The sequence below is a fragment of the Vitis riparia genome, chromosome 16 (assembly GCF_004353265.1).
Source record: "Vitis riparia cultivar Riparia Gloire de Montpellier isolate 1030 chromosome 16, EGFV_Vit.rip_1.0, whole genome shotgun sequence".
Lineage (NCBI taxonomy): Eukaryota > Viridiplantae > Streptophyta > Magnoliopsida > Vitales > Vitaceae > Vitis > Vitis riparia.
In genome coordinates, this window is record NC_048446.1 from 783,557 (window position 1) to 803,801 (window position 20,245).

The 20,245-nt window shown below is 35.3% G+C and overlaps 2 long non-coding RNA genes across 16 annotated transcripts; both read left to right on the forward strand.

The window, feature by feature from the left end:
- Positions 1-58: 58 nt before the first annotated feature.
- On the forward strand, positions 59-932 carry LOC117934168. The gene is made up of 3 exons (XR_004654445.1): positions 59-146; positions 259-371; positions 842-932. It is a non-coding gene; the product is annotated as an uncharacterized LOC117934168 (long non-coding RNA).
- Positions 933-7,016: 6,084 nt separating this feature from the next.
- LOC117934138 lies at positions 7,017-20,236 on the forward strand. Of its 15 annotated transcripts, XR_004654439.1 has the most exons (8): positions 7,017-14,122; positions 17,248-17,665; positions 17,954-18,017; positions 18,186-18,372; positions 18,661-19,078; positions 19,368-19,431; positions 19,600-19,786; positions 20,075-20,236. It is a non-coding gene; the product is annotated as an uncharacterized LOC117934138 (long non-coding RNA). The 15 variants fall into 15 exon arrangements; XR_004654434.1 differs by having other exon boundaries at positions 18,661-19,662; positions 19,744-19,786; XR_004654431.1 differs by having other exon boundaries at positions 18,661-19,431.
- The last annotated feature ends 9 nt before the right edge of the window (positions 20,237-20,245 follow it).

The following is a 20,245-nucleotide window of genomic DNA, read 5'->3' on the forward strand; positions in this document are numbered from 1 at the left end:
TTTTTGTGCATAATTGTTGTTTTCTCTTTTATTCATATGAAATGGAGTAGATGTGGCTGGGACTGGTTAAAACAGCTAAGGAATGAGGGATCAGTGTGATTGAAACATATGTGTTCTGGAATGGCCATGAACTTTCTCCAGGCAATGTGAGTGAGAGTAAATGTATTTAGTTGTGCTTAAGCTTGATGTTCCTCTGTTTCAATATTTGATGATTAAATTGATTTGAATCATTTTCCCTTGTAATTTGAAAACTTTTAGTATTACTTTGGGGGATGGTACGATCTTCTCAAGTTTGTGAAGATTGTTTAGCAGGATGGGATGTATTTGATTCTCCGTTTTGGTCCATTTGTTGTAGCAGAATGGAATTTCGGGTGTGTAGACAACATCTACATATTGTATTTTTTATATTTAGAATAATGAAGGTTCGCCCTCATTTCTATTATTGTTTTAATGAATATAACTTTTGTGAAACTCTTTGAATTTTTACCGGTTGTTTCATGGGGAAGGAAAAAGATTAAAATGTTGTTCTATGATATAGTGGGGTTCTTGTTTGGTTGCATTACATGCCTGGAACTGTCTTTTGGACCCATAGCGAACCCTTCAATGTATGTAGACGGGAACGTAGATGTCTGGTTTTTAGTAGATTCATAAATGTGGTTCTGAGAACCTTACCTTTTAATATCTTTAGATAATGGTGCTTCTGTTTCAAAATGACGTGTGGCTTTTTCTAATTGATTTTGTTGCTTGGACCTTACCTTTTAATATCTTTAGATAAGGATGTTTGTGTTTCGAAATGAAGTGTGTCTTTTTCTAATTGATTTTGCTGCTTGTTGCGATTCAGTATCACATGCAGAAGTTCATGACACTTGTAGTGAACATAATGAAGAAAGAGAAGCTTTTGCATCTCAAGGAGGTCCTATAATCTTGGTGCAGGCAAGTATAACTCTTAATATGAAACTAGTTTGGTGGAAAATGTGTGGTTGATCTTCTTCTTTGGAAAACTAAGTAGATCTATTGACAAAATTGGAGGAATTTGTCAACTTTTTTTACAAGTTTTCACATTGACATCAAGACATCTAATTATATGTAGATGATTATGGGGCTTTTGATTTTGCAACTTTAATTACCACAATTCTGCACACCTCAGTAGGAAAAATTATATAGAGAAAATTGGTTGTAGAAAACTTATAGGAGTACCATGTTTTCAGCAAGGAAAACTATACTTCATTGAAAACAAATTCTATGATTTTCCAAAATGCAGAAAAGTGCCTTCTTATATTTACTTGCTTATTTTTCCTTAGAAGCTGCTTGCTCTGTCAGACTTTTGCCAGTCACAACATTAGTTTGTGGTGCTTGTAGAGTGATATGGGAAAGCCATCCATATAGGACCCATACATCAAGTTGACAAGAGCATTTGGAAACTGATGTATAGGATTACCAATCATGGCAGTTTCATAATGAAGATTGATGATCAAAAGAGACTTGATGTTTGTGGAGAATTGATTTTCATTGATGACGAATAGCTGGTAGTATATTCAAGGAAACTATATATTCCATCTAGGCATAATTCTAGGTCAATGACAACTATATATTTACAAGATCACTACCACTTAGGATTGAGTATGTACAAGGAAAGATGCAAAATCATAGAGAATGAGATTTCCTAAGATTCGGGAGATTTCCTATGACAGAATTTCAACAATGTTCCTTAGACTAGTACCTTTTCTTTAGAATAATTTTTTGTTAGTAAAAGTGAGGATGGTGGATGGGACTCAGGACTATGTTCCCCTTAAAATTGTAAGTTCAAGGATGAAAAAAAGATGCACTTCCAAGGTGTTCTAAGTATATCCTTTGTCAATTAGTTAGTAGGAAGATCCTTGAATACAGGAATCAAATTTTGGAAATTGGATAAAAGATGCGGAATTTTAATGCGCAAGTTAAAATAGAAGGAAGGGTAAAATTATAAATAGGCACATGCAAGAAATTTTGAGGTGACCAAATAAGGAGGTGTTGTGGTAGATATTCCAGACAATGCTTAGGGAAATTTGAATTAATGTGTATTGAAGGTGCTTTTTGGTATAGCAACAATGAATTGATTTGTTTATAACAATTCTATATAGCAACAATGAATTGATTTTTTATAGCAATTCTAGAACCTCATTGAGGCTCAGTGGTGCCAACTCTTTTCGCAGTATCACTGTTGGGTGCTTGTTGAGCATTACTAAGAGGGTTAGGCTAGAGTCATTAGGCCTAGGGTTATGATGCTGCTGAATAACCTAAAAAATGGTGGCTAGTGATGAGGAAGCTAAGAAGTTGTAAGAGAAAATAGCAATGCATTTTGCATAGCCTGTCCTTCCCTGCTTTCCCATGAACAGTGATGAATGGCTCCTGATTGGTGTTAGTTGAAGTGGAATTCTTAACAATCTAGAATAACATGAGTAAATTAAACCACATATACCTATATTAGCCAACCTTTTCTGTGCATATATGGACCAATGAATCAATATAATATTTTTGTTAAATAATGGGTCCTATTCTTCCCATTTATTCACCTCTTTTTTTCTACAAAATTTCAAAATATCCTGATTTCATAAACATGCAGCAAACTAGTTAAACAGATTGATTATTTGGCTAAATGTTGTGATCATATTTCATTTTGTTCCTGACTTCAAAGTTTACCCTCTTTTTTGAGGATTTGTTTTATGGAGCCCTTTTAGCATAAGAATAATTTTGACAATGTAAGAACTCCTGTCCTGTTCTATGAAAGGAACCTATTAGAGCTATACAACTGGTTTGTAACTGGTTCAACACTTTATTCTCTCTGAGGGAAAAATGCTTTTTACCATTTATTTGATGTTTCACATCAGGAGACTTGAGTTTTGCTGCTGTTAAATCGTGATAACTCATTCGCCATATTGTGCAGCTTGAACTGTTTTTCAATCACTCTCATCATTATTATTGTTATCTACATAATTCAATATGGTTTACTATTTTGTATAATTATGTCATATATGTACCTGTGCAGGGATATGATTGTTTGAAAGTGAACTTTTATCTTGGTGTTTGAAACTTGGAGGCATCTATGACAACGATGCTAGTGGAAAACAATTACAGCCTTTCATTTTAGGCTTCTAAAATATTATAGTTTTTTTCTTTTGTTTTATTTATTTATTTATTTTTTTCAGGTTTTTTTGTTTTTTTTTTTTGTTTTTTTTTTTGTTTTACTGTTTTGACTTATGTTAGTTTGGTCTTTGAACACTAGTCAATCTCGGTACATTCTAGTTCCTTTCCATCACTGTGCTTCCTTCATGTTACTCTGTGACCATATGCTATGGTGTTGAGATTCCAATAAGCAATTCTCTTTTCCTTGTAGGTAGAAAATGAATATGGACACACTGAAAGAATTTATGGAGATGGAGGAAAGCCATATGCCATGTGGGCTGCCAACATGGCTCTTTCTTAGAACATAGGTGTGCCTTGGATAATGTGCCGGCAGTATGATGCTCCTGATCCTATGGTGTGAGTTTTATGATTTCAACAACCACTTAGGTTTTGTCAACTTAAATGACAACTTATTTAATATCTGAAGTAAAGCTCCTATGTTGATATAGAGTATATTCAGTGGAATAAATGCAGATGTACTTAAAGGACTGCAGGTTCTAAGTATGACAAACAATAGGTAAATGGGTTATGCATGTGCATGGGTAACTGATAGATCTTATTACAATATTCAACATATTCCCTATACAATCTCTAATAATTTCTATAATACCCATATATTCTTAAAAATGGTAGCAACCATGGAAGTTCAAGTTATAACTTACCCAGTGAGAAGTAAACATTCTAAAAAAGGGAGTTCTCTTTCGGCTTCCTGAACAAGTGGCAATCCAAAATCATGATTGAATAGAATTCACATAAATTCTTTGGTCTAGAAAACCATAGATATGTTGAGCTCAAATTCTATCCTACCTACTAACATAGCCCCTTAATTGTCTTGCATTCCTTATATCACCCAAATAATAGCTGCAAAAGCACAGTTCCACAAATGCCTGCCTATCTTTTCCTACCAAAGCCCTCCAAAGATAGTCATGAAGTTAAATATCTTTTGGAGCTGCCAAATGCATCCTAATTGAAGAAAACAACCTTTCTTAAATCTCAAAGGAAGTTAGTAGTGAAATGAATAGATTGGCCTAGAACTATCAACTTTGAAGGAAGTAGCAAAAAGTGTTAGTTAAATGCTGACACGAAGGGATCTAGACTATGAATTATGAGAGGTTGGAGTAAGTTGTGGTGTGCCTAGGTTTAAGAAAAAGGCTTGTATAGTGTAACTTAGGGCTACAAATTGAATTAGAAAATTGATGCAAATGAATATCCAACTAAATCTAGTCAAGAAAGGAATGAAAGAAAATAAAGAAATCTTAAATTATTCTATCAAGACTATTTAGGTAATTTTCTGAAAAAAAAAAGAGTATTTAGGTAATTCTGGAGATTAGATTCTTTCTTATTATAATTATTTAGTAGTTTTAAAATTCTCCTTAAAAGAAGCTTCTAAATTAATATTTTTTCTTATAGTTTGTATTTGATTCTTTTGAATTTAGAAGTCTTCTTTATTTGTTTTAATTTTTTGATTTGAAACAAAAGATGTATTTATTATGGTTAAATAGAAACATGAGAAAGATGAGTAGTCCTCCCCAAAATTATGAAAACTGGATCAAAATATGATTGAACTCCTCCACCGTACAAGGAATTTATACAAAATTTAATAAAGTAAAGTAAGTTTATGAAGCAACTCTTATCACAAGAAGCTTATAAAGTTTTTAGTTTTTTTTTTTTTTTTTTTTTTTTTTTTTTGCAAATTTATTTTCTTTTAATCTTTTGGAAAATATTTAATAGTTTTAGGAAAGGAATTAAAATGTCAATATATTACTGCATAAGTTATGTTTACAATTTATTCAATTTTTAGGGATTTCTTAAGTTTATAAATAACGTTAAATGATGTAAAATGAGATGAATGATTTATTATTATTATTATTGCTATTATTATTGACTCCATTATTTTTCTTCTGTGTGAGACTCCTAGAAGGCCTTAATGAGGCTTTAAAGGTTTCCTATTCTTTTTTTCTTTTTTTCTTATTTTCTTATAATTTGTTTTTACTTTCCTTGATTGACATACATTTTATTTCTTGCTCCGCCTATCAAAAAAAAAAAAGTTCTTGCTCCTCTTCTTAAATCCTAAAAGATCGCATCCCTAACCCACCTATTTGATGGTAGACAATCATCTTAGGGTTTTCCTACATCCTCAATAGCAATTGTAGGGCTACTAAGTTATGGTAGTAGCTATTTGAAGGGAAATGGTTGTTGATAGTGAAAGATTAAAGAATGTGTTTGCAGTTGCAAAAACCAAAAGGAAAAAGGGAAAATAGAATGGAAAAACTAACAAATTGGAATAAGAAAGAAAAAACTTCTAGAATCACTCAAGCTGTCTTCCAGTATCATTCCTTTTTATATCTTCTCTCCATCCACTATTCTGTTGTTATATTAATTCTTCTCTCTTTCCCTCTTTCTCTCCCACTAACTCTTTCACAGTATGTGTGCAACATGTGATAAGTAGCAGTAGTTAAATTATAGTTTGCTTCTTATTGGAGTTAACAATTAGTAGGAAAACAAAACAATAATAAATTGCAAAAGAGCCGTCTTTAGCTCTTTATTTTGTGTAAGATACGGTTTTCACTTTTCATGTAAGGAGAGAGCATTTTTTTTTGTTTTTGTTTTTGTTTTTTTTTTCTTTTTTTGTTTTAGCTTACCTTTTAACGCATATTGTATACATTGTGTGTATTCGGTGCATCATTTCTTAGGTGCTATTAATATATTTTCTAATGTTCCCTTTTAAAAAAGAACTCTTTTCTTTCTCTTTCTCCTTATTGTTCTCTTTTGATTGGTAAGGATTGTTGAACATTTTGACTTTCAACTTAGATCACAACCTTGAATTTTTTTCTTTGCAGATCAACACTTGTAACTCATTCTATTGTGATCAATTCACTCCAAATTCTCCAAACAAGCCCAAAATGTGGACTGAAAATTGGCCTGGATGGTATTGTTATAGCTAACTTTCAATCTTTAAATTATTGTAATCTTTATGAATTTGCATTTTAATATTGCATGGTAGACATCTATTCAATACTTCTTTTTTGTTTGGTATAAGGTTGGGGTTAAAATGCTTCTATATGTTGCTTAATACCTCATTCACATGAAAAGAAAGTCAAAGCATTAGGCAGAAAAAGGAAAAAGATAATGAAAATTTTATGATATAAATTTAATATTCTAGTTGTCTATATAAGAAAATGATTCTTGTTGAGTACCCATGCAAATTTAGTGTTGGTAAAGAATAAATGTCATATACTATTTTGTATGCACACATTTTTTTTTTTTAGTTTTTTTATAAGAAATGGCAAAATACAAGGAAGGATGAGCTATTCCTAAAACTAATTAAAAGAAAAATGATATAAAAAATGAAAAACAACATAACCAACTAGGAATCTAACAGAGCATTCTAGAGAACACATCAACAAAGATATCTTAGGGAGTAATAATATTATTTCCTTGGAAGCTTTCTACCATAGAGGCTATGCAATTATAATGCATTGATTGGTGAAAGACTAATAGAGAAGCTTTCCATTTGTTTACTAGGGATAAGAAAACATAATATTATAAATACATACGTATATATTTATTGTAATGCATTGACATATACAAAAACTTTTAATAGTAATGTTTTAAAAATAATCCTCATTGCAATTTTACATTTTTAAAAGATTATAGATTTTATCTTGCAAAAGTTGAGAGAATACTTTTTATCTTGGAAAAATTTAGAGATTTAGAATTAGTCATGTAAAATGTTAGACTTATGCAATTTGGATTAAAAATATTTATATTTTATTAATTAAAAATAGCGATTAAGAAGATGATATTCTTAAGCCCTATTTGGGAGAGCTTTTCAAATGCTAAAAGTTGCATTTGAAGATCAAATACAATTTTCAGTAGTGTTTCCATAGAACTTTTCAAATGCGAAAAGGAAACCCAAGCTTTTTTTCAAATTGATTTTTTTGAGGAGCCTTGGAGAGAAAAAAAAAAAAGAAACCAGCAGAAGAGGAGCTGGAAGGAGGGATGGCTGGTCTTTGAAGAAGATTGAGAAGGAAGCAATCTTTACTTTGGAGGAAGACTACTCAGGTAAGTTCACTATAGACTCTTAGTTCTCCTCCATATCACTATTCTTCTTCCTTCTTGGTTGCCTTTGGGTATCATTTGTTGCATATACCTGTGTAGTAGAGACCGCATGCGGAATCATGTTGATATCTAGGTTGCTTGTGAACTTGATGCTGATTATATGTCTCTTGTTTCCTTGGTTTAGTGTGGGAAAAATTTAAAGTAATTTCAACTGCACTGCACCTTGGGACATCATATTTCTATTCTCATTTTAAATATGGTCTTGGTTTCTTTCCTCACCATTATTAAGCACATTGATAACTCATGATATGGTGCTTTGGTTTGATGGGCTCGTATGATTTGTTTTTGTTAATGGTACCTTTGTTCCCCTCCCTGTTTCTAGTAGATTAGTTTGGGTTTAGGGTGAAGGGGAAGCTGGTTGTATGGATGCTGGTGCAGCTCATTTAGGTGCTCACGTAGAGGAGAGTGGCTTGGAGTCATCTAATTTGTTTGGGTTTGGTAGTGTGGTTGATTCAAATAATGATGGTTACTGGGGATAAAAAAAGTTATGTCAGACTCCACAGTGAGTAAGAATAGTGCATCTGACGGTTTAGGGTTAAGGAAGTGCAGTGGAGCCCATTTTATGATGGCTCGGTAGAGAATGAGAATAATGGGTTTGGACCATGTCCAGATTTCCTTGCTGAGTTGGGAATCCATGTTGGAGATCTTCCAGAGAAGGTGGAAGATAATGAAACTCATTCGGAGAAGTCGATTGTGGGTGCCAGAGCAGCAGATAATGCCTAAATGAAATGGCAAGCGATAGTAGGGACTCAAAAGTGTGATCTCAATCTGGGTATTTATTGGAGACTAAAGCCGTTTCTATGACAAGTGAGCAAGAGAATAACAGTCAAGAGCTAGAAATGGTTGGCCCTCTGATATTGTTTCAGAAATGCACTCTCAGGATATTCGGCGTCTTATGTGGACTTTGATACATTTGAATTTAATAGAGAAGAATAAGAGGGAAGATTTGGGCTTTTAACTGCTTAACCTCTTTCCAGATATTTCCCACTGTACATAATAGTTTCACAATGCCTAAAAGAACAACAAACAATGCTAAGAATTAGGAAAACACAGCTACCGCAGTAAAGCTAAAGATCAACACTTCATGGACTTATTAAACTGAACAAACAAACAAAACTAGACTAAGTCCATCCACATTTCCACTTTCAGGCTAGTGCAGTTGAATATGAAAATCAGTTGCTTGGCAAGGCTCCGTGAATGGTGGCACATATCAGACTTACAGAGCCTGATAATCCAAATGATTTAGTGAATCTTGATCTTGAACTGGTACTTCATTGGGGTTCAGCTCTGTTCTCTGGTCGGCATTGTAGAGGAAGGCTTTCTTTGTGGTGGAGATTGGATTACCATGGATGTGTCAGCTAGAGTTTTGGATATTTTGAAGTCCCATCTGATGGGGAACCCTAAATTCAGCTGCTGATTTTGCTTTACCAAGTGTCATTGCCAGAGGAAGCATATAATACGCTGGATCTTATCATATCTACTGTAGGAAATTTGAACGAGACAGTGATCTCATTGGAAAGAGCCTTAGGAGTTTTTGAGTAAGATGGAAACTCTGTAAGTAAAGGTATTCTCAAAGGTGTAGAGCTCCTGTGATGTCTGGGCATGTGATCTTAGAGAGCAAATTTCAAACAAGAAGAGGACGAAGGATTCTACATTTGATCTTTTTGTATTTTCAGTTCAGTCTAGTGTTACCATTGCTAAGTATACATACCAATGGATGGCACTTGCGCAGCAGGATAAGAAAACAAAGACCCTCCTCCATTGGTAGTCCTTGTTTTTGAGCCTGAGATAACTTCTGGCTCTGTTAAAAACATGATGCAATCAAGTCAACCAATTGAAAAGAATTCAATCCTGAAAAATAATGTGGAGACCATTTGCTCTGATCCTCTCATTTCCAGCCAAGTGGATGAAGTTTCTAGTTGAAAATCACCTGCTGGCAATGATGCTCTGGTTGACTTACCTGTGAAAGCTTCTAGCATTCAGATGGATTCACCTTTGGTTCTGAAGACACTGCAGCTGATGGTGAATGATGGTTTTAGGTGGGGGCATGTCTTTGAAGGGCGCATCCACATGTGTGGAAGTTGGATTCCTTATTCTGCTAGAATCCCTGAATTTCTGCAAGGTTGGGCATTTTTTGAAATGTCTGAAATGGCCAATCTTCTGTTGGTGGGAGTCTGAGCAGACTTCAGCAAACAGAAAGTAATGTGTGGCATACTGCTGCTCTCATTCATTACAATGCTGGTACGCTGCTAGACTCTTAACTAATGGAGCAAACGTCCTGGAGCCATGCATGAGTCCCAATCCTGATGTTAACAGCCCAGAATGAAGTTCCTGGTTGAGCACTGAAACCATTTCCAGAGAGGCTTTATGTTGTCCCTCCTAGAGTAGCTAATGGGTTTGGGTTGCTTGAAAATGAGAGGTATGTGGTTACTGAAACAAAGGTTGTCAAACCTTTTCCTGAACGTTTGACAGCAAGGGCAAGGGTGGATGAATGCAATTCCACTTTGTCAGAGGCTCTTAACAGCTCTAATTTCAGTGGAAGAAATATGAAGAATTCCATTATAATGGAAATGAACGCTTCAAACTTGATGAGCATGAAAATGGTATTGAACTGGATTCGGAGATGGAGCCCAATAGTTTGAACCTCCAGTCTCTTGGAAATTATAAAATTCCTGGGTGTCTTGCTTTTAACGGTCATAGTATTTCTGTTTCTGGAAGATCACTTGATAATCTAGGTTTTTTTGGTGGTGACCAGAGTTCTGATGCTTTTACTTAATCAACTCTGGAGCCAGAAAGGATGTTTAACCAGGGATCTAGTGATCTCATTGCATCAGTTGTGCAGCCCAAATCAACAATTGAACAAATTTCTAACAATTCAAGTTTATCCTCATCTCCAAAGTCTGTATTACTAGAAAAGGTCCCAGTGGATCAATTTTCTTCATGGAGTTTTAATCCAAGGGTACACACATCTGTCCAACATACTGACATGGAGGATAATTCATTTGCATGAATTGCTGCCTCAAAATTTTAATCTGCCTATGCCTCCAAATGCTCAGTATTTGATGGGGGATTCAGTTGGTCACTCATCTAATAATAGTGATAATGAAGGTCAACAGAACCATCCAATCCTTCAGAGAAAACTTCAGAAGTCAACATCATTCTGAGCGAGAATAAAGCAGAAGCAAGTCAGATAAACATAAAACAAACTTCAAAATTTGTTAGACATGGTGAAGATGATTCCCAAAGTTCCGTTGGAAAATTTGCTGTTGTTGAACCATCCGACACTATTGAGGTAACTAATTCAGTAACCATCCAAGATAATGAACACAACATCTGGAGAGCTCTGATTTGGCACGTTGCAGCTAGTGCATTGCAAAAGACATCGGCCACACTTTGTGAGGCAAAACTACTAGATGCAGCCACCATTTTCTTAGCAGCTATACATGTACCAACATTTCAGGGTTATTTGGATATGGGCAGTACATGGCCAGTTTATTCATCTAACCTTCCTATGGTTTCTGGTCATGGAGCATCATGATCTGAGGAGTTAATTATAAGAGTTTTCCACCCATTTGACAAGATTGGGTGTGTCGGCAGAGGAGGGAGTTCCATTAAAATTTTGCAGGAGATGATTCTGTTGAAAGTGAGGACAACATACCTGATATACATGAAAATCCTGGTCGGGGCAAACAGAATAAACATTCTGGATCCCAGAAATTGGGAAACTTTTATGGGACTAGTGAGGAGGCAATGGAGCCTGACAGTAGTAGTGGAGACACCTAATTACTCATGCATACTGTCATCAGATTTTCACAGTTCTGCTTTTGAGTATGAAGGATGTTCCAAATGTTGGTGAGAAGGTACGACAATCAGGCTGTCCAGATACAGAACTTGGTTGCAACTGCCCTAGCAAAGAAAACAAAAGGAAACCATTCAAAACGGACCAGTTGAGAAAAGTTTAAATGGTTCTGATATTTCTGCTGCTGCAATTCAAAATGATGTGTCCAATGTTGGTTTGTCAAAGGAGATTCTATCAGAAGCACCAGCTCCAAAAAGTAGCAGGTTGTCATCTGAATGATTGGCATTGAAAATGGTCTCATGTCTTATCCTTCGCCCAAGGTAGCATTATTAAAACACAGGGTGAAAGGAGCTTATGGTTCTGAAACTTACATGGGAGAAAACCATACCATGTTCTGCTCCATCTGTTAAGGGAAGTGGCATCACTAATTTTGACAGTGCTGTTTCATTATCAATTGGTGCCAAATTTAATAAGTGCTGTAAGGATGAAATTTCTACGAAAGGTCAGGGCATCTTAGACATCATGCAAGCCAACTGCATTGGGCAGGGAACCAAAAGTGAGATCTCATGTTGCATTAGCTTTGGGCCTGCTCTCGCAAGCAAGACTTACTCATACCATGCACTTCTATCATGAACTCTTGGTTGGATTCAAGAGCACTCATTGAGTTTAGTGTTTGACAAAGAATGCATTGGATCAAATGGACTGGGTTGAAAAGATGATTGAAGCAATAGCTACTTTTGTTGAGTTCCCTTACAACCTTGAAGACCATGCATCATCCACCTGGTTTGCTTTTGTTTCTCTGGCTGTAGGTTTGTTTTACTCAGTTGGTATTGGTCTTTCTTTCAAGTTTCATCATTTCTGAGTCTTGAGATCTTCCATCCTTTGATAGTCCAGATGTGCAGAGTATCATGAAATGCATTCGTTTTCATGCCATTCATCATGATGGGTTTGAAATGCTCTTCTCATTTTCAGCAATTACGTAGCATGCCCATTTAGCCCTCAACAAGAAAGCTTTAAAGTTTTTGTCTGCATGGGCAAGACAGAGATGATGTCATGACAATGGTTGGCTTGATGAGTGCACAGTTTTCTAAGCCATTGGTAGCGAGCAAAGCTACTCATCTTGTATGCCACAAATTCAAAAGGTATCTGTATGCAAGAAGTTGGCCGAACACTTTACTGGCAGTGAGAGGCACATGGAGTAATTTCAGCAGGCCCAACTTCTAGAAGCAGCTTGAAGGTTGGAAAAATCTGTTTCCAATGGTATACTAAAGCATGGAAACCAGAAATCGTTGAAGCTATTGATCTAGATATTCTTTCTCAGGTGCTGAAGTTAGGAAATCTGGGCTAAGTTACAGAGCTTTGAGGATGTTCTGGATCATGCAATCACCTTCTGATGGTTGCAATCCTAATGAAACTCTGAATCTGTCGGTGAGACCAGATCCCATCGCTATTACTGGTGATCTCATAGCTTGTGCTTACTTGAATTTGTGGCATCAAAGAAGGAGATGAAAGTTCTAATATCACATGTTGTGCTCAAAGTTTACTGCATGAATGACTTATTCATGGAAGCGAATTTACTCCTTGAGAAAACATGCTGAAACAGGGATCTATATGGATGGATGTACAAGTGAGCAAATTCGCGGACAAGTCTACTGCTGCCATGTCAACATTTGGTGACATTCTGTGCGTCCAAACTGCATGTCCTCTTTCATCCCTTCAGGTACCATAATTATGGTGAAAATGTGGGCCAATACCATCAGATTCTGGGAACTCCTTTGTCAGAAATCGTGGCTTGTGTGGAAGACAGATTAATATCACATCCAAGGATGATAGTGGTGGGGCTGGAACAAGATCACACCCTCCCATTTCAAACCAAAACCAAGTTGGGAAGAAGAAATACACTGGCTGACTGCTTATAAGAGCCTTGCAGTGCAGGTGAATCAATCGCTATGTTTCATGGAGACCTGCCATACTCTTCAAAAGATATCATCAAGAAGTTGGAGATGGAATTAAGATATTTGCAGCCAAACCGGAGTCCTAATTGGTGGATGAATTCAAACAGATGCAGCCATAAATCCTGGGAACAGCAGAGATCCTCTCTTGGATTCTAAGGGAAGGATGAGTGGAATTGACACAGCAATATTTACTCAGACAGGTAGAAGCCGGTCACACACAAGCACATACTAGTGAATGAGTTAAAGGAGCCGGCCCCACCCAGATGCTGGTAGCTCAATTGTGACATACATTGGTGGTGATTACAAACTTCACCAAAGGATGCCTTTCGCTGTCGATCTACAAGGAACACCATTACCTGATTGCAGCAGGTTTGGTCAATAGAGCTGCTGATGCTAACCTGTTAAAACTTTGAACAGGAGGCCCTGGCCATGGCTGTCTAGTCAAGATCAGAACCTCAAGTCTTTGTAGGTAGTTATTTGGTGCAAAACCTTGTTGTTTTAGTTGCTGAGTATATGAGTGGACCGGTTGGAGATCCAGTCAATTGGGACAAAAGCATGGGCATCAAAATGTTTGATGGTGATTCTTTCCACTCTGAGAAGAATAAGAAAAGCATTCTAGTTGATGATTCTTTTATGATTCAACCTCAGTCAATAGTCGATGATCAATCAAATTCTCACTTTGGGACTGACATAAGCATGGTTGCAGACATTGCAGGAGTTACTCAACCTCAAAGTGACACGCCAGAATTTCACTAGAAAGGCTTGAAGTTTTTTCCTGCTCAAGAGTCGGATGACCTTTACATGGTGATTGATTGGGATTCAGCTGCAGAGCATGTCATGACATCTTGGACTCTTGAAATGGATTATGCAAATAATATTTCTTCAACTGAAGCTGATAGAGGGCCCTCTGATATTGAAACCACTGGTTGCATTGATGATGAGCTGGCTTCTAATGGTAAGAGCATTGGCAGTACAAACAGTGGGGCTTCTAAAGAAAAAGTTTCTATTAAAGAAGCAAGGCCTAAAGCCTTGGGTGAACCTCTCGTGAGAAGCAGATCTGAAATTATACTGAGCGTCTACAAAGGTATATTACTCGTTGCTCAGGTACACTTGCACTCCCATTTTGTTTGTTCATGTATCCGTTGTTACCTTTCATGATTCGTTTCTTTCCTTGAAATTTGATATTCATTGAATAACTGCTATTATATGTTATCTTCGTGATATCTTTGTCTTGTTTAGATTTAATTGGTTTTTCATATACATTTTTTTTTTTTTTTCAAGATTTTTCCTTTCCTTTCCTTTCCATGGGTTTTCTCGGCAACCAAACAACTGTTGTTGTATGTTTTGTTCGTGATATCTCTATGTTCTTTAGATTTGATTGTTCTCTTTGCATGTATCTAAGAAAAAATATGCTCATGTTCCTCTGCTTTAGATCGCAGACTGCTCTGCTTCTTGAAATGACAAAACGACACTTGCGGTTATTTCTCATTGTAATCGTGTTCTTGTCATTCCTCACTTTGCAAGCTTTCACTATTATATATCCACGAGACTATAGCTCCATTTTTTTTCCTTGATTTTTTTGTCATCATTTGATTTTTTTTTTCTTCTTGTTGTTTAGGAGATTGATTCTTGATCGTTAAAAAAAAATTATTCAACCAACTTTTGCTTTTATAGATTAAGAAACTGGTACGAGTACTTTTAGTGTTGATTTTTTACTTATCATTGTTTTTTCAAAATTTTCTCCAGAAAATTGATATAATTTGAACTAAATGGTGATTACTAGTTATTGTAATGCTTCATTCCAATTGTTTGGTCTCTAAGAAAATTTATGGGATCTTAAGAAGCAAAACCACCTAATTGGACCTAACGTTTAGTTGAGTTTAGTTTTTTATTTATCCAAAACAAGAGGACATAGATTACATGGTTGAGAATCGACTTTTCTTTTCCTCAATTTTCTTTGCTAGTGAAATATTGCTCTATGCTTTCTATGGTTTTTAGAGGGAAATATATAATGATTCGTTCTTGACTCCAAATTAGTTACTACTCAAATATTTTAGGCAATTGTACAATACGAATGGAGCTAACATAATATCTTGGGCAACTATAATGAATCCACCAAAAATGGATGAATGCCCAAAAGTGATCAGGTTCTATATTGTATCAAAAATAAAAATGACTGATTAATGGCCTTATAATCATAATAGAGCTAATTTAAATAATTAAGTGGGGTCATCGGATCCTGACCATAGATTAAGATTTCAAAATAATTCCCTCCTTTTTACTTTCTGCCTTGACAACTTTTCAAGACTTGTACAAGGACCTGAACCACCCACTACAGCTGGAGAAGTGGAGATCAAATGTTGGGGATCCATAGATTAAGATTTCAAAATAATTCCCTCCTTTATGTTCTAGGTGAACCATCATTTTCATGTAATGCAACATAGGTCCTTTTTAACTATGTGCACAATTTGGATGATATGTGGTGCACATCTTGAAGGCCAGCTCCATAATCTCTATTATTTGAAGCAACTGTATGAGTTATGTCGATTTAAATTTAGGTTATGTAAAATTATGCGAGTTTTATTCACTTATTATTTTTTCAATTTATGCTTTGTATTGGGGATGTAAGCTCCAATGACAATCAAGGTGAAAGTCCTTATAGGTTACCCTCTAGTTCCACTGATATATGAGATGCTTGATTATTAGTTTTTATTAGCATTATTAATGATTTATTTAATTTTATTTGTGATTTTATTTTCTATGAATGCAAAAATTTGCCATGCTACAAATTGAGTCAAAATATTCCCTAGTCTCTCACTTTAGTGAAAAATCTTCAACATTTGTGAATTGTTTGTCTTGGTACTGCCTATTTTATTGGTTATTGGTTACTATAGTTGTTATACCCACATCTTAAATGTATCTTATTATCTAACTTCCATTATATTGAGAGTGAAGATTATTAAAAATTTAATTATTTAAATTTAAATATTCTAGAGTTTTAATCATCACTTAATAATTATAGGTCAAAATATTTGATGAAAGTGAAAAAGATTTGGAGGTGTTGATGGAAGATTGAGCTTTTGATTGGTGCTCTTCTGTTAGGTTAAGGTTGTTTATATTTTATTTGGGCAATAGTTATTGGTGTAATGGTGGTTTAAAAATTTGGAATTTAAAGATGGAAAAGAGGGGTGAATGTGAATTGATTTCATTGGAGCAATTTCAGACTCAAGCACAGAATGAACCCTTGCAATTTGTTCAAACTGAGATGACTCCCCAGAACTTGCAGAATTTACATTCTCAATTGCCGTAAGAATAGTAAGTTCTACCTTCGGATATGAAATTGGACCTCAAAGATTGAAACGGGTGGTGGTGTCTAAGCTGGATTTAGAGAATGAAGCAGAGCAGTCCACTGGACACTTTCTTGACAACCAGTAGATTGCAAAGCTCCAAACAGGAGTCGATTCTTAAAATCGCATTTATTAGGATTGATGTTCCTTTCGAGACGATACAGGCAAAAGTATCACCTTCAGTTTCATAAGGTGGAGAAGAAAATAGAAAGACGGAGGTATTGAGAAAACAGAGGAAAAAGAGCAGGTGAGAGGCAACGCAAGTTGAAGCTGTATTTGTCCGCCATGGGTTCTGGAGCGCAAGTATTTTAGAATCTCAAATCTGAGGTTTCAAAATAAAGTCTTACTAAAACTTGAAATGGTTGAAGTCACGATACTGCTACTGTATTGGCATCAGCAAGTGAAAAATTGAAGATGAAACAGCCACCTGTGGACTGGAAAATTGCACCAGGTTTTGGTTTTGCCCATGTAAACGGTTAAATGAAGCAAGCCAAGTAACGGCCACTGGCAATAAGATCCTCGAACATGGGTCTCTTGAGCTACAAGCAAACCAGGTTTTGGTTTTGCCCATGTAAACGGTTAAATCAGATTCCCTATTATCCTCCATTTCGCACTGTTCTTCATTCTTCTGTTTTATCTTTGGGTGTTGTTTGTTGACTGCAAATATGTATTAGAGAATTAATTTTCAATCCTTTGATTTATTTGTTGGTTTCTGAGTTTCATGTTGCGTTTTGTAATGCTCGTTTCTTTCGTTTCGTATCAGAATAATATTATTTGCTTTTAATGAGATTGTGCCATAAGTTGTAATTTTCTGATTCTCGTTGTTACATTTGATCTCTGCTCTTTTCTGTACCTTCTATAGGCGTAAGAGTGGAATTTCAAGGTTTATCGGGACAAGAGAAGTTTGATTGGAAATAGGTCTTGGGTAAGTTTCCTCCGTATTCCCTATTCTCTCAAATTTCTCGCTGTACTTTAATTTTCTCTTGTATGTTTGGGTGTTATATGTCGAACGTATGTGTGTACTAGGAAAATTAATTTTCAATATCTTGATTTCTTTGTTTTCTTCTAATGTTGATGTTCCGTTGTCTATTAGAAATTTCTTTAGTTACGTGTGAAAATAATTTTAATTCCATTCAACGACATTGTTCCTTAACAGGTAATTCTCTTCTTCTCCTTTTTACATTTGATCTCTACTCCTTTCGCTACCATCTATAAACGTAAGGGTGGAATTTTTCAGGTTTCCCGGGGACAAGAGAAGATTCGTCGGAGATACCTCTGTAGTATGTTTATTTGAGATTCCCTATTATCCTCCATTTCGCACTGTTCTTCATTCTTCTGTTTTATCTTTGGGTGTTGTTTGTTGACTGCAAATATGTATTAGAGAATTAATTTCAATCCTTTGATTTATTTGTTGGTTTCTGAGCTTCATGTTGCGTTTTGTAATGCTCGTTTCTTTCGTTTCGTATCAGAATAATATTATTTGCTTTTAATGAGATTGTGCCTTAAGTTGTAATTTTCTTATTCTCGTTGTTACATTTGATCTCTGCTCTTTTCTCTACCTTCTATAGGCGTAAGAGTGGAATTTCAAGGTTTATCGGGGACGAGAGAAGTTTGATTGGAAATAGGTCTTGGGTAAGTTTCCTCCGTATTCCCTATTCTCTCAAATTTCTCGCTGTACTTTAATTTTCTCTTGTATGTTTGGGTGTTATATGTCGAACGTATGTGTGTACTAGGAAAATTAATTTTCAATATCTTGATTTCTTTGTTTTCTTCCAATGTTGATGTTCCGTTGTCTATTAGAAATTTCTTTAGTTACGTGTGAAAATAATTTTAATTCCATTCAACGACATTGTTCCTTAACAGGTAATTCTCTTCTTCTCCTTTTTACATTTGATCTCTACTCCTTTCGCTACCATCTATAAACGTAAGGGTGGAATTTTTCAGGTTTCCCGGGGACAAGAGAAGATTCGTCGGAGATACCTCTGTAGTATGTTTATTTGAGATTCCCTATTATCCTCCATTTCGCAGTGTTGTTCATTCTTCTGTTTTATCTTTGGGTGTTGTTTGTTGACTGCAAATATGTATTAGAGAATTAATATTCAATCCTTTGATTTATTTGTTGGTTTCTGAGCTTCATGTTGCGTTTTGTAATGCTCGTTTATTTCGTTTCGTATCAGAATAATATTATTTGCTTTTAATGAGATTGTGCCATAAGTTGTAATTTTCTTATTCTCGTTGTTACATTTGATCTCTGCTCTTTCTCTACCTTCTATAGGCGTAAGAGTGGAATTTCAAGGTTTATCGGGGACAAGAGAAGTTTGATTGGAAATAGGTCTTGGGTAAGTTTCCTCCGTATTCCCTATTCTCTCAAATTTCTCGCTGTACTTTAATTTTCTCTTCTATGTTTGGGTGTTATATGTCGAACGTATGTGTGTACTAGGAAAATTAATTTTCAATATCTTGATTTCTTTGTTTTCTTCTAATGTTGATGTTCCGTTGTCTATTAGAAATTTCTTTAGTTACATGTGAAAATAATTTTAATTCCATTCAACGACATTGTTCCTTAACAGGTAATTCTCTTCTTCTCCTTTTTACATTTGATCTCTACTCCTTTCGCTACCATCTATAAACGTAAGGGTGGAATTTTTCAGGTTTCCGGGGACAAGAGAGGATTCGTCGGAGATACCTCTGTAGTATGTTTATTTGAGATTCCCTATTATCCTCCATTTCGCAGTGTTGTTCATTCTTCTGTTTTATCTTTGGGTGTTGTTTGTTGACTGCAAATATGTATTAGAGAATTAATATTCAATCCTTTGATTTATTTGTTGGTTTCTGAGCTTCATGTTGCGTTTTGTAATGCTCGTTTATTTCGTTTCGTATCAGAATAATATTATTTGCTTTTAATGAGATTGTGCCATAAGTTGTAATTTTTTTATTCTCGTTGTTACATTTGATCTCTGATCCTTTCTCTACCTTCTATAGGCGTAAGAGTGGAATTTCAAGGTTTATCGGGGACGAGAGAAGTTTGATTGGAAATAGGTCTTGGGTAAGTTTCCTCCGTATTCCCTATTCTCTCAAATTTCTCGCTGTACTTTAATTTTCTCTTGTATGTTTGGGTGTTATATGTCGAACGTATGTGTGTACTAGGAAAATTAATTTTCAATATCTTGATTTCTTTGTTTTCTTCTAATGTTGATGTTCCGTTGTCTATTAGAAATTTCTTTAGTTACGTGTGAAAATAATTTTAATTCCATTCAACGACATTGTTCCTTAACAGGTAATTCTCTTCTTCTCCTTTTTACATTTGATCTCTACTCCTTTCGCTACCATCTATAAACGTAAGGGTGGAATTTTTCAGGTTTCCCGGGGACAAGAGAGGATTCGTCGGAGATACCTCTGTAGTATGTTTATTTGAGATTCCCTATTATCCTCCATTTCGCAGTGTTGTTCATTCTTCTGTTTTATCTTTGGGTGTTGTTTGTTGACTGCAAATATGTATTAGAGAATTAATATTCAATCCTTTGATTTATTTGTTGGTTTCTGAGCTTCATGTTGCGTTTTGTAATGCTCGTTTATTTCGTTTCGTATCAGAATAATATTATTTGCTTTTAATGAGATTGTGCCATAAGTTGTAATTTTTTATTCTCGTTGTTACATTTGATCTCTGATCCTTTCTCTACCTTCTATAGGCGTAAGAGTGGAATTTCAAGGTTTATCGGGGACGAGAGAAGTTTGATTGGAAATAGGTCTTGGGTAAGTTTCCTCCGTATTCCCTATTCTCTCAAATTTCTCGCTGTACTTTAATTTTCTCTTGTATGTTTGGGTGTTATATGTCGAACGTATGTGTGTACTAGGAAATT